The sequence below is a fragment of the Anabrus simplex genome, chromosome 6 (assembly GCF_040414725.1).
Source record: "Anabrus simplex isolate iqAnaSimp1 chromosome 6, ASM4041472v1, whole genome shotgun sequence".
In the NCBI taxonomy this organism is placed as follows: domain Eukaryota; kingdom Metazoa; phylum Arthropoda; class Insecta; order Orthoptera; family Tettigoniidae; genus Anabrus; species Anabrus simplex.
The window spans coordinates 266,560,610-266,574,757 of NC_090270.1; the positions used below are offsets into that span (position 1 = coordinate 266,560,610).

The 14,148-nt window shown below is 43.2% G+C and overlaps 1 protein-coding gene across 1 annotated transcript in view; it reads right to left on the reverse strand.

The window, feature by feature from the left end:
• Positions 1–14,148, reverse strand: part of Rhp (rhophilin) — a 714,954-nt gene that overhangs the window by 619,322 nt on the left and 81,484 nt on the right. The window lies entirely within an intron of this gene.

Below are 14,148 nucleotides of genomic sequence, written 5' to 3' on the forward strand. Positions count from 1 at the left end.
TTATTTATTTATTTATTTATTCTGAGCCTCCGTGACTCAGGCGGCAGCGCGCCGGCCTCTCACCGCTGGGTTCCGTGGTTCAAATCTCGGTCACTCCATGTGAGATTTGTGCAGAACAAAGCAGAGGCGGGACAGGTTTTTCTCCGGGTACTCCGGTTTTCCCTGTCATCTTTCATTCCAGCAACACTCTCCAATATCACTTCATTTCATCTGTCATGCATTAATCATTGCCCCAGAGGAGTGTGACAGGCTTCGACAGCCGGCACAATTCCTATCCTCGCCGCTAGATGGGGGCTTCATTCATTCCATTCCTGACCCGGTCGAATGACTGGAAACAGGCTGTGGATTTTTATTTATTTATTTATTTATTTATTTATTTATTTATTTATATATTTATGTATTTATTTATGTATTTATTTATTTATTTATTTATTTATTTATTTATTTATATATAAATGAAAACACTGTTTCTCGTGTAACAGTTTAGTGTATCACTTATGTGCACGGAAAGCAGCAAAAGAACACAAATACCTGAACACATCATCATTCGACATTCGATTCGCAGCTCAGCGCTCGTGCAGTGCAGTCCTGTAAGCACTCAGCTCCAGCAGCCAAGAATCAAGAATCTAGCACCCAGAACGCTAGATATTCAGCCGCTAACTGCGATACCTACGCTCCAGCCAAGACACAGGGTCCTACCAGCGAGCCCCTGCAACACGGGAATAGGCCACCAGTAACACTGCCTATTTCAAATTAACAATCGCCAACTGCCACCAACAATAGGCAGATACTATAACCGCCTGCTAGCCAAGTTCACAGCAGGCCCAAGCAATTTGTCAGAGCCCTCAGTGAGGTCACCGGTTCGAGGCTTGTCCCGTTGAGATACGGAAAAACTAAACCTGCTTCGACCGTGCCCACTGAGTGAGCACCAAACAGCGCGCCGGTCCTCTTAGTGAGTTTGACCGTTCCAGTGTTTTAACATAAACACCCAAGCTCCCCAGCCCATACCAGCCGTCAGGACCACCTTGGTGGACTGAGTAGCCAAGACACTGACGCTCCCATCTACCATGTCCACGAAACCCCCAACCACTCCCAATTTCAGATACCCATTAGAAATAGGAGCCAGACACCAAAACACCTGGTATGATCCATTCATCTTTCCCATCTCATATGATGTTCACCTCCATACTGTCAAGCCCTTTCACCGTGAACGCGTATATACAGCCATACAGCCAGTCATACAGCATGTCCAGCTCTTACAGGAGCTCTTTAATGGATGTATTATTCTATTCCCCACGGATATTGAAGGCAGCTATAACGCCATATTTGAACATCTCAAAAAGCAGAAAATCCATTACAGAGTGTGCTCTGGGTACGCGCCAGTCGCCGAAGCAGCTGCCCAAACGGAGCTGGACACTACACATACAGAAACACTGGACACAACACACACAGAAGTTCAGACCAACCCAACACCTCTCACTTTCACTAAAATCTCACAAACTCACCAAAACCATGCACACCAGACAGCGCAGACAGATGACCCACCTATCATCACGGACTCCCCCCTCTCCCCCCCACCAGCATCCGAACCCGGGACTGAGACCCCATTAGTCTCACAACCGAGTACGGAAACACACTCCAAGTACACTCAGACTAGGAACAGGCGTAAAAAACCTGCCCCTAAGTCAAAGAAATCACCAACACCCAACACCAACACCACAGAGACTCGAACCCGCACCCCCTCCCACACAACACTCATTACACAGTGTTTCAATTGCCTTCGTCTGAACCACTCTGCAGCTTCGTGCTCAGAGGCTCAACGGTGCAATCGGTGTGGCGGTCCCCATCGTCACACTGAGTGCACTGTACCACGCAGCCAGCCGAGGTGTGCGAACTGCCAAGGCAGTCATGCCGCCTCTTTTCCTGGCTGCCCGTTCCTGAAGAGGGCAATTCGAGACCACTACAGACACGCCAGACACATACAAGCTCACCACAACACACCACAGACACCACTCAGACACGACACCGCCACCTTACACTACCCGAACCCAGGACCACCTACCAATGCACCCATGAGCCAGCCCTGCCAAGTTTCCCACGCCCTGATCAGCCTACTCACCAAGCTAATTGAAACCCAGAATCAACCTCTACTCCCCACTATGCCTGCCAAACAACTGATCATAAACTAAATCCAGCCCAGAAAATCGTCCCCGCCAAGTCACCAATAAGTAAGAACCAGACCTCACTTCCAAACTAAAGCCTCCAAGCAAAACACTGGAACATACGGACACCGAGGCGGGTGCACTCAAACGAACTGCCGCATTTATTACGCTGTCTCCATCCACACTTAAATGCTGTTTTTTCTCTGAATTTAAGTATCACAACCAACCGATACACAGGAATATAAATATATTCCAGCGCACAATCCAGCGGCAAGGCCCGGTCAACCACAGCAACATCGGGCGTGGCTAACGTTTGGATGGGTGACCACCCAGACCTAGCCCTTGCCGCTGGCCCAAAAAGTAATTTAGAAATTATTAATACCATCCAGCCATGGCACGCACAGAATAAGGTTGAATTTTTCCATAATACCACTCAACAGCACACACTTTACAGTAAAATTTCCACCATTTTATTATTATTATTATTATTATTATTATCAACCAAATATATTTTATTCTTTTTATACTTATTTTCTACAACAGGCCAGGTGAGGAGCGCGGCATAGCGCACCGGTACTGGCACCGCAAACGGCACCCCCTAGGGGTGTCCAAACTGAACATATGGAAAAAACACAAATACCTAGGAATCACACTAGACACTAGACTGAACCTACAAGAACACGTAAACCAAACACTACAGAGAGCCAAACAACAAATACTAACACTCTATCCACTCATACACAGCCGCAGCTCACTATCCAGAAAGAACGTACTACTAATTTACACCTCATTCATTAGACCAACCATTACATACGCACTACCAGCAATAGGCTTCTTCTCCAGAACAACCATACAAAAATTGCAGTACATACAAAACTGGGCACTAAAACTTGCAGTTAAAAACTTCAACACAAGCATTGCAGATCTACACACCATTACAAAAATACCATACATACTAGACTTCGCCCTCGACCAAGCCACGAACTTCTACAACAAAACACAGCAACACAACAACCCATTAATAAGATCTTTAGGCCAATACGAACCAGACCGTCACGATAAAATTCACCGTTCACCCAAATACATATTCTTAATAAAAGACATACTGCAAAATCCTGACTAACACAATAACAGACAACGCCCACACACCTGAACAGTCACTTACACAACAAGATAAGGACCGTTTTTGTAACCTTTGCCACGAACCAAGAACCGCCGAGGCGGGTAGCACAATATGCGCAATATTGATAAACAAATGCAAAACAACTGCTGTAAATCTAAATTACTAGTGTCAAAAACAACCGACACACAAGAATGACATCCTACTCTTGCTTACAACCCAGCGACAGGGTCTGATGCACTTAAGAAATATCGGGCGTGGTCAGAGCTTGGATGGGTCACCATCCGGACTCGGCCCCTGCCGCTGGACCTTATTAATTTAGATATATTCCCACAAAGCCATGGCACTCTGCGGATAAAGTTGAATTTTACCATGTCCCAAATAACAGTAATCAACTACAGTACAAACTTCACCATTTTTCTTTATTATTATTATTATTATTATTATTATTATCATCACAAATGCTTATATCCTTATTATTTTTATACTCTATTTCCTACAACAGGCCAGGTGAGGAGCGCTACATAGCGCACCGGTACTGGCACCGCAATCGGCACTCCCTTAAGGGGTGTCCAAACTGAACATATGGGAACCTACGGCTGTGGGAAGATGCTGAAAACTGACGGCAACTTCAGAGTCCACAGCACTGTAGGAGATGCCAATAATAATTCTACTACTTTACACTAAATTTAGAACATAAAGAGCACTTTCTGAAACATTTTGAAGAGATGTTATAATAGAAATTAAAATTTATCAGCAATACTTACGTTTAATACCGGTACCATATATTATGTAGACACTCTCAAAATCAGAGTACAGAATGTCACATCTACACTGGAGAATAGTTGACTTTAGAATGAAAGAATGCATTGAATCAGCTTTGCATAAGGCGAAACTGGAAATTTATGAAGAAGTTCATTGCTTGGCGGAGGATGGAAGCAATACACGAGCTGATATTGTAGTATTTAATAGGCCTCTAAAGAAAGTTACGATTCTCGACCCATGGAATGAAATGGCGTATGGCTTTTAGTGCCGGGAGTGTCCGAGGACAAGTTCGGCTCGCCAGATGCAGGTCTTTTTATTTGACTCCCGTAGGCGACCTGCGCGTCATGATGAGGATGAAATGATGATGAGGACGACACATACACCCAGTCCCCGAGCCAGCGAAATTAACCAATTATGATTAAAATTCTCGGCCCTGCCGGGAATCGAACCCGGGACCCCTGTGACCAAAGGCCAGCACGCTAACCATTTAGCCGTGGAGCCGGACATCTCCCACGTGACTGAGAAATATAACGCAACTGATTATACATGGGAGGTAACGGTTCCTTCCTCTTCGGCGCTCGTAGAACATCAGAAAATTAAGAGTACATGAAGTGTTATCTGATCCTGTAATGATTAATAGATATATAACATCACGAGTAACGAACTGGAATCACAGATAATGTTGTTTGAGGATGATGTTATACTGTATAGAGTAGTAAATAAGTTACGGGATTGTGAACGACAAAAAAAAAAACCTAGGCAGTGTTGAGAGTTGGACAGCAGACAACGGTATGGTGGTAAACGGTATGTAAAGTTAGGTTGTAAGTTTAACCAAGAGGAAAAGTGTTCTCAGTTTGAATCACTGTGTTGGTGGGGTGATAGTATCTCATGGAAAACACTGTAAGTACCAAGGTATTAATATAAGGAACGATCTACTCTAAGGTACTCACACCAACGAGGTTGCAAAGAAAGGCTACAAATCTGTTCACATGGTTCGAGGGTATTTACGGGATGTAGTAAGGATGTAAAGGAGAGGGCGTAAAAGTCTCTGGTAAGATCTCAATTAGATAATGGTACCAGTGAGTGTATGGGATCTACACCAGGACTACTTGATACGAGAACTGATGATGATGATGATTGTTGTTTAAAGGGGCCTAACATCAAGGTCATCGACCCCTAGTGGTACGAAATGAGACGAAATGCAATGACAAATTAAAAGTCTAAAATTCTCCACTGACCAGAATTCAAAGCGTGAGAACGAAGAATGAATGGATGGACATGAATTTAAAACAATCAGTGGATGCGACCCGCAATGCCTTACATTCACAGAAACTGACGTAAAAGAATAGTAGTACTGACCAAGGGACTGCTGCTATAGCATAACACTGAAACGATGATGCTCGCAGTCTAAAGGGAGTCCAAAATCCAAGTTATCGGCCTCTCATAACGGTACTGATCGCTAGGAAAGTAGAACCATGGTATTTGTCCTGTTGCGGTACTAATCAAAAGTAGCAGAGACTTGCGGTATTCTACACATTATTGTACTACTCAGAGGTTATGAAATTCGACATATAATTCAGACCTATGTTTTTCTCACTTTGCGCCGCCATTTACAGGCAGCGCAAACCTATTGTGTTCATCACATAAGAGTACTAACCACAGGGACCTTCCCCTATCCCGTGGTGTTCCACATATAGTGAGTACTAATCATAGGCAAGGCAGAACCATGGTAGCTATCATCCGATGGTCCTGCTCATATGGTGGTACTAATCACAGGTACTGCAAAAGCCGACCGCACGGTGCTCCTCTGTGCTACTAATAACAAACCTATTTGGTACCTAATATAGTGGTACTACGCGCAAGTAAAAGCGACCCATGCTGTTCTCTGCGTGGTGGTACTAATCACAAGTAGTTTCATGGTTTCAAGACAATCATCCCTTGGTCGCCCCTTTTAGTCGCCTCTTACCGTGGGTGGCAGGCAATGGTATGTTGATAAACGGGGTTAAAAGTCAGGTAGTGAGTTTCACAAATAGGAAAAGTCCTCTCAGTTTTAATTACTGCGTTGATGGGGTGAAAGTTCCTTTTGGGGATCATTGTAAGTATCTAGGTGTTAATATAAGGAAAGATCTTCACTGGGGTAATCACATAAATGGGATTGTAAATAAAGGGTACAGATCTCTGCACATGGTTATGAGGGTGTTTAGGGGTTGTAGTAAGGATGTAAAGGAGAGGGCATATAAGTCTCTGGTAAGACCCCAACTAGAGTATGGTTCCAGTGTATGGGACACTCACCAGGATTACCTGATTCAAGAACTGGAAAAAATCCAAAGAAAAGCAGCTCAATTTGTTCCGGGTGATTTCCGACAAAAGAGTAGCGTTACAAAAATGTTGCAATGTTTGGGTTGGGAAGAATTGAGAGAAAGAAGAAGAGCAGCTCGACTAAGTGGTATGTTCCGAGCTGTCAGCGGAGAGATGGCGTGGAATGACATTAGTAGACGAATAAGTTTGAATGGCGTTTATAAAAGTAGGAAGGATCGCAATATGAAGATAAAGTTGGAATTCAAGAGGACAAACTGGGGCAAATATTCATTTATAGGAAGGGGAGTTAGGGACTGGAATAACTTACCAAGGGAGATGTTCAATAAATTTCCAATTTCTTTGAAATCATTTAGGAAAAGGCTAGAAAAGCAACAGATAGGGAATCTGCCACCTGGGCGACTGCCCTAAATGCAGATCGGTATTGACTGATTGATTGATTGATTGATTGATTGATTGATTGATTGATTGATTGATTGATTGATTGATTGATTGATTGATTGATTGATTGATTGATTGATTGATTGATTGATTGATTGATTGATTGATTGATTGATTGATTGATTGTGTATTCTTCGTCGGCGTCCCCCACCCACAGGGGGGTTGTGTGTTTGGTCCGCGAGAGGTATTTTATTTCCCTCAAGTCCGCCGGCAAGCCGGTTAGGACCCCCCTATCCGTCACCTGGGACGCGCCACGTGGCAGTATCACCTCTCCCCCTAGGTTCGTGGGGTACGAGAACAGGAAAAGATCCATAGGAAAGCAGTACGATTTGTTCTTGGTGATTTCCGATAAAAGAAAGAAAATGTTGCTAATTTTGAACTGAGAATACACAGAGAAAGGAGACGACCTGCTAGACTAAGAAGTATTTTCACGAGCTGTCTGTCAGTGGAGAGATGGCGTGGAATAATGACATTAGTAGACGAATAAGCTTGAGTGGAACTTATCATAATATGAAGAAAAAGTTGTAATTCAAGAGGAAAAGCGAGGGTAAATATTCATTTTAGGACGAGGCGTTAAGGGATTGGATTAATTTACCAACAGAGATGTTCGATAAATATCCAAGTTCTTTGAAAATATTTAAAAAAAGGCCACATGAGCGACAACCCTAAATTGAGATTATTGATGACTGATGATGATTGTCATCCTTTTTGTGAACTAGGAAATATCTGCGTCGACTGGGTTTACGTGACAAGCAATACAAGGACATTGAAGGATTCTGTTCATATTTTGAACAACCATTTGTATAGAGCTGTGAGCTTGCATTCGGGAGATAGTGGGTTCGAATCCCACTGTCGGTAGCCCTGAAGATGGTTTCCCGTGGTTTCCCATTTTCACACCAGGCAAGTGCTGGGGTTGTACCTTAATTAAGGCCACGGCCGCTTCCTTCCAACTCCTAGGCTTTTCCTATCCCATCGTCGCCATAAGACCTATCTGTGTTGGTGCAACGTAAAGCCACTAGCAAATAAATAATGTGTGTTTTCTATGAGCCTTATATTTAGATCAAACCGTCTCATAAGTTACGTTATATTTTGATTTGTCATCCTTGACCTCTATGGTCACGTTTTATGTAAGGTAGGGGCCGTTCTTTTCCGAAAACATAAAAATAAAACTGAGATATATTATTACAAAATATACAAATACAACCAGTAAAGCCAACTTCAAGTTGATATTTATTTCTTTAAATGGCACTGAACACTAAATGGTTAATATCTCCTTCCCGTACAATACGAAAGTCCGGCTCCATGGCTAAATGGTTAGCGTGCTGGCCTTTGGTCATAGGGGCCCCGGCTTCGACTACCGGCAGGGTCGGGAATTTTAACCAGCGTTGGTTAATTTCGCTGGCACTGGGCCTGGGTGTATGTGTCGTCTTCATCATCATTTCATTCTCATCACGACGCGCAGGTCGCCTACGGGAGTCAAATCAAAAGACCTGCACCTGGCGAGCCGAACATGTCCTCGGACACTCCCGGCACTAAAAGCCATACGCCATTTCATTTCACAATAAGAAAAACGTGACTGATCAGTTTTTTCCGCTAGACTCTTCCTTTTTCATTTTGCAATTTCTGCTGAAAGTGCAAAAACTGTTTCCTATTACCACCTAAGGTCTAATCACATACCAAATGTTTTCAGATTTGACTTTTCGTTTCATGAAAGAACTAAGGGACTTGACAGATTGCGATGGAAGGTCGAACGTGTGGTGGTCACGCAGTGCTGAAGTTACGTCACCACCCGGACTATCAGCCCACGTGCGTGACGTCACAAGGTCGTGAATGCGATTGTTGGCTGCGGAATTACCCCTTTGTCTTCCTCGATGATGGAATGAATACCACTCATTATGTGACCCTCACAGAGCGTCTTTCTTCTTCAGATAAATGTTGATGCAATTACATACGTTGAACTTGCTATGATGCGATAGGTTTGTACCTTAAGGCTGTACCTTAATTAAGGCCACGGCCGCTTCCTTCCCACTCGTAGCCCTTTCCTATCCCAAAGTCACCATAGGACCTATCTGTGTCAGTGTGACCTGGCCAGAGAGAAGGCGTTACCTTCTAGGTGGCCCGCCCCTCCCCCTCAGGGAGGGGAATGAAAACTTTCATTAGTAGTCAGTGTGACGTAAAACAAACAGTAATTGTTCTGCTTTACGAAGCTCTTTCAGAGTCTGGTCCTGCGATATCGTGGTCGACAATCCCGTGGCTGATGAACCATTGGTCAGGCTGAGGGTTTCGGACAGTACAACGCTGGCTTTCTGTGCTCAAGCTGGCGAGTTCGATCCCGGCTTAGTTCGGGAATGGTTACGCGTCAGAAGCGACTGTGCCGGATGTGACCATGCAAAATCATGCTGCTAGCGGTTGAGTGAATTAAGCAACGTGCCGCATGCGACCACTTGTTTCGTTTAAAGGGTTTATACCTCAAATGTGGAGTCCCTGGTGTAGCGTAATTAGGTTCTGAAACAATATTTAGATATGGTCTATCAGAGCCCCATATTCGCCCACAGGTGGGTAAGTTCTCAGCTACTACCACGAGGTGGTTTGAGGTTGGGCTTTTAATAGCGGCTGGTTTTTCTCTCTTTTGCATTCTGGTTTGGAAAAATATCAGCAGAAAAGCTTTGTCAACAATGATTTACAAAACTTACTCACTTAAAACAAAACTGCTTTGTCAATAAATATTAACCATAGCTAGCCAATATTTTTAATTTCAGCAAAAATTTCAGCAGAACTGCTTTTTCAACAACGATTTACAATACCTAGCCACTTTTAAAAGTTAAACATAACTGTTTTGTCAACAAAGATTAAGAATAATAAGTCCTATAACACTAATCAGAGAGAAAAAATGGAAGGGGTCCGACACTTCAAAAATGAAGGTATCGGCCAAAGGAAGATAAGGGCCACGAAGGGCGTGAAAATGAAAGACTGCCTACGTAATACCATCGGGGTCGGAAAAGAATAATAAGAGTTGACCAGTGGAGGTCGGTTAGGATAGATGAATGTGAGGAGCCTGGCAGAAGTAAGTGGAAGCAATGCCAAGACTCTGCTATGGGCTCCGTGGTCGCCAACCCACGCTTCAAAGTTCAGAGCCCCTGGTGCCCCTTTTAGTCGCCTCCTACGACAGGCAGGGGATACCATGGGTGTTATTCTACCTCCGCCACCCACAGGGGGTTGCTGGTTGCATATGGCACGGTTACAGATTATGTGGTTGCATGTGGCACGGTCGCAATCGACATATCTCAGGAATATTGAACCGTTTTCATCCCACAACTGCGTTAAATTGGAAGTCAATAACATCATGTATTATCCCAACTACGAGTTAACTCTGATTATAACCATCGCGCTTTCTTCCAGTTCCGAGTTTAGTCGGATTATGCAGCTATGTTTTTCAACCCAAGGTGATATAAGTCTTGAAGACGACAGTCATTTCGATACATCGCTTTAGCGTATATTGTATTAAAATTCTATGCCTTGTGTTTTGATTTTTCCGAATGAGTGACTGCGGGATCTCGGGCACGTAGCTGTCAGCTTGCATTGGGTAGATAGTGGATTCGTACTCTATTGTCGACAGCCCTGAAGATAGTTTTCCGTAGATTACCATTTTCCCACTCAGAAAATGCTGGGGCTGTACCTCAATTAAGTTCACAGCCGCTTCTTTCCCACTCCTACCCCATCGTCGCCATAAGACTTATCTGTGTCGGTGTGACGTAAAGCAAATTGTACTTGTTCTGCTTTAAAGACTGTCTACTGTCTTCCAACAATGTAACAACCAGGTATAACAAGGGTTTCCAAATGTCGGCCAGCGAGTGCTTATAATTTTTTTTAAAGAATTGTGAAGAAAAATGGCAAAAAATATTTCATAGCTCGCTCAATAATGTACTAAATTTTATACCCTGCATAGCCCCAAGTCAGAACTAATTCATTATTTAATATTATTTCCTGTTTTTAGGTATTCACTTGGGCTGAATAGATTATTTTTCTTTCTTTCTTTCTTTCTTTCTTTCTTTCTTTCTTTCTTTCTTTCTTAATCTGTTTACCCTCCAGGGTTGGTTTTTCCCTCGGACTCAGCGAGGGATCCCACCTCTACCGCCTCATGGGCAGTGTCCTGGAGCTTCAGACTATGGGTCGGAGGATACAACTGGGGAGGATAACCAGAACCCCGCCCAGGCGGCCTCACCTGCTATGCTGAACAGGGGCCATGCGGGGGGGATAGGAAGATTGGAAGGGATAGACAAGGAAGAGGGAAGGAAGCGGCCGTGCCCTTATGTTAGGTACCATCCCAGCATTTGCCTGGAGGAAAAGTGGGGAAAACACGGAAAACCACTTCCAGAATGGCTGAGATGGGAATCGAACCCACCTCTACTCAGTTGATCTCCCGAGGCTGAGTGGACCCCGTTCCAGCCCTCGTACCATTTTTCAAATTTCGTGGCACAGCCGGGAATCAAACCCGGACCTCCAGGGGTGGCAGCTAATCACACTAACCACTACACTACAGAGGCGGACTTATTTTTATTTAAAAAATTAAATTTCAAACTTCGCCGGAAAATGATCTCACTCAAATGCCAGAGCTAGGTCTTAACCATTATAAAAATGGCTCTGGGATCCATACCACTTCTCGAACACTATGCCACTCTTACTGTGGACATTTAACGCAACGTAGCATGCAATGAATACTAAGAAAAACTTTAATTGCCACTGGTGTAAGAAGCGGTTTCAGTTCTTCTCTCACTGGTAGTACTGATTGGTACACAGTGCGGTACACTCCTGGAAGTATGTTGCTGGGATTTTTTTTTGTTTTTTTGTTTTTGCTAGTTGCTTTACGTCGCACCGACACAGATACGTCTTATGGCGACGATGGGATAGGAAAGGGATAGGAAAGGGCTAGGAGTGGGAAGGAAGTGGCCGTGGCAGTAATTAAGGTACAGCCCCAGCATTTGCCTGGTGTGAAAATGGGAAACCACGGAAAACCATTTTCAGGGCTGCCGACAGTGGGGTTCGAACCTACTATCTCCCGAATACTGGATACTGGCCGCATTTAAGCGATTGCAGCTATCGAGCTCGGTGCTGGGATTGTAAACTCTTACAACTATTCCCTTCACACTACTCCCACTAAATTGCCCTCCTTTAAGTCTTGTTTTGACTGCATTATTCATTTCAGTTTGTCTTTCGTTATTTTTTTAAATTTTTTGTCATTTGTCAAATATTAATTCAAATGAACTGACACTGCTGGGTGCTCTTCTTCCAAATACAATTGTCCCGGGTATAATAGTGTTTATTTTTAATTTCACTCTTTTATGCCATCGTAAAATAATATTCTAAGCAATTAAAATTATTAAACCATCATTTCAATTGAACTATGCACATTTCATACTGGTACCTCTGATCTATTTGCGGAATTTTACGAAAATTGGCCTATTACTAAAGTGCGGCCCGCTATCATGGCTAAGGTTTCCAATGTGACCCTCGAGCCCTTACAAATTGTAAACCCCTGAGGTATAAAGAAAGCGTGATGGAAGATGATATTTGAGATGTTTTAGGACCGAGCGAGATGGCCGTGCAGTTAGGGTCGTGTAGCTGTAAGCTTGCATTCGAATCCCACCGGTCGTTTCCGTGGTTTCCCATTTTTACATGAGGCAAATACTGGGGTTGTACCTTAATTAAGGTAACTACCGCTACCTTCGCAATCCTAACCCTTTCCCATCCTTCCGTCGCTGAAAACCTTCGATGTGTTAGTACGAAGTTACAAGTAGGAAAAAAAAAGGAAAGATGTTTTAGGGAATGATGATGACTTTAATGAGGATAGTGAAGGGAGTACTGAATTGCTCTCTTGGAAAATTATCACACACTGGTGAAAGAACCAAGTGAATGAATGTAGACGCTTTTGCTTCACGATCGTCCAGATACATTGTTCATATCTGTAAATATCAATAATTTATTAGCATATTTCAGCTATTGTCAAAACATCCAGATAAGCCTGGGATGGGACGTCCATCAGGGTGAATAAAACTTGGCAGTTAATAGGTTAAAGATGTACACCAGATCCGTGTCGGAAATTTATCACGGTGGCAGCTAATCACACAAACCACTACACCATAGAGGCGGAAATAAAGAGTATTTAAAATAGAAATCTTACAGCCTCTCACTGAACTTCATGAAGCTGTGTCAACCCTATTCCAACCCTAATGCCCGGTTGCAGAAAGGACCATCAAATCAGTCCTTAATGGCAGATCAGCTGATTGCCAATCAACTTTAATTCCAGAGTCCGTTGCAGAAAACCTGAACCCAGATCAACTTTCTCCAATTTACTGCTTGAAGATCCAATAAGGAAATAAATCTGGCAACAGCGCAATTAGTGACCACTGCCGTGTTGATTCGTTAAGGATGTGTCTATGTTATCCTCTTTGGTGTCTAGCAAAGACATCAAAGTGGCAGTGAACCAGGGAACAGCTGATCCTGACCGTGTTTGTGAAAGGTGAAAAAAAAAGAGCGGATTTTGAGGCTTTCGTTTGATTTAATTAATTTTCGACAATGTGAGTGATATCCCCACTAAGGGAGAGGGCCAAATTTTTCATTGAATGATAGAGCCCTCTTACTTAATATAGTTGATGGATACTTGTATATAATTGAAAATTTAAAAAAAAACGGATGTTGTGTGGGCAAAATTACAAAAGACTAAACAACCATGCTGCAGATAGGGTGAAGTTTTGTCACGTTGGCTTATTAATTCTAAAACGTCTGAGTTTACATGGACTTTAATATGCCAGAGATAAATATTTATTTCCAGATTTGATTGATATAAATTAACTAGTTCCATGCTCAAGATTGAGGTTATACGTGAGAATAATGACTACGGAAAACAAAACAGTACGTCACTCAAATCGCACTTTCTACATGAACTTGAATTTATTTATCACTGCAACGTTTAATCAGACATATTTAATGAAATAAAAGCATCCGTTAAAGACTTCAAGCACTGATTGGAGAATCAGTGCTTGATCAGCATGAATTTGCTGGTCAAATATCTGATGCGAGATTGATCGCCGATCAAACACTGATTGCTGTTTTTGCAACTCACATAGGATGACTGCCAATCAAAACCACACTGATTGCTAATCAAACTCCAGTCAAACTTTGATTGGCTTTTCTGCAATCGGGCATAAGACTTCTTTCTTTCTTTCTTTCTTTCTTTCTTAATCTATTTATCCTCCAGGGTTGGTTTTCCCTCGGACTCAGCGAGGGATCCCACCTCTACCGCCTCAAGGGCAGTGTCCTGGAGCTTCAGACTCTGGATCGGGGGCA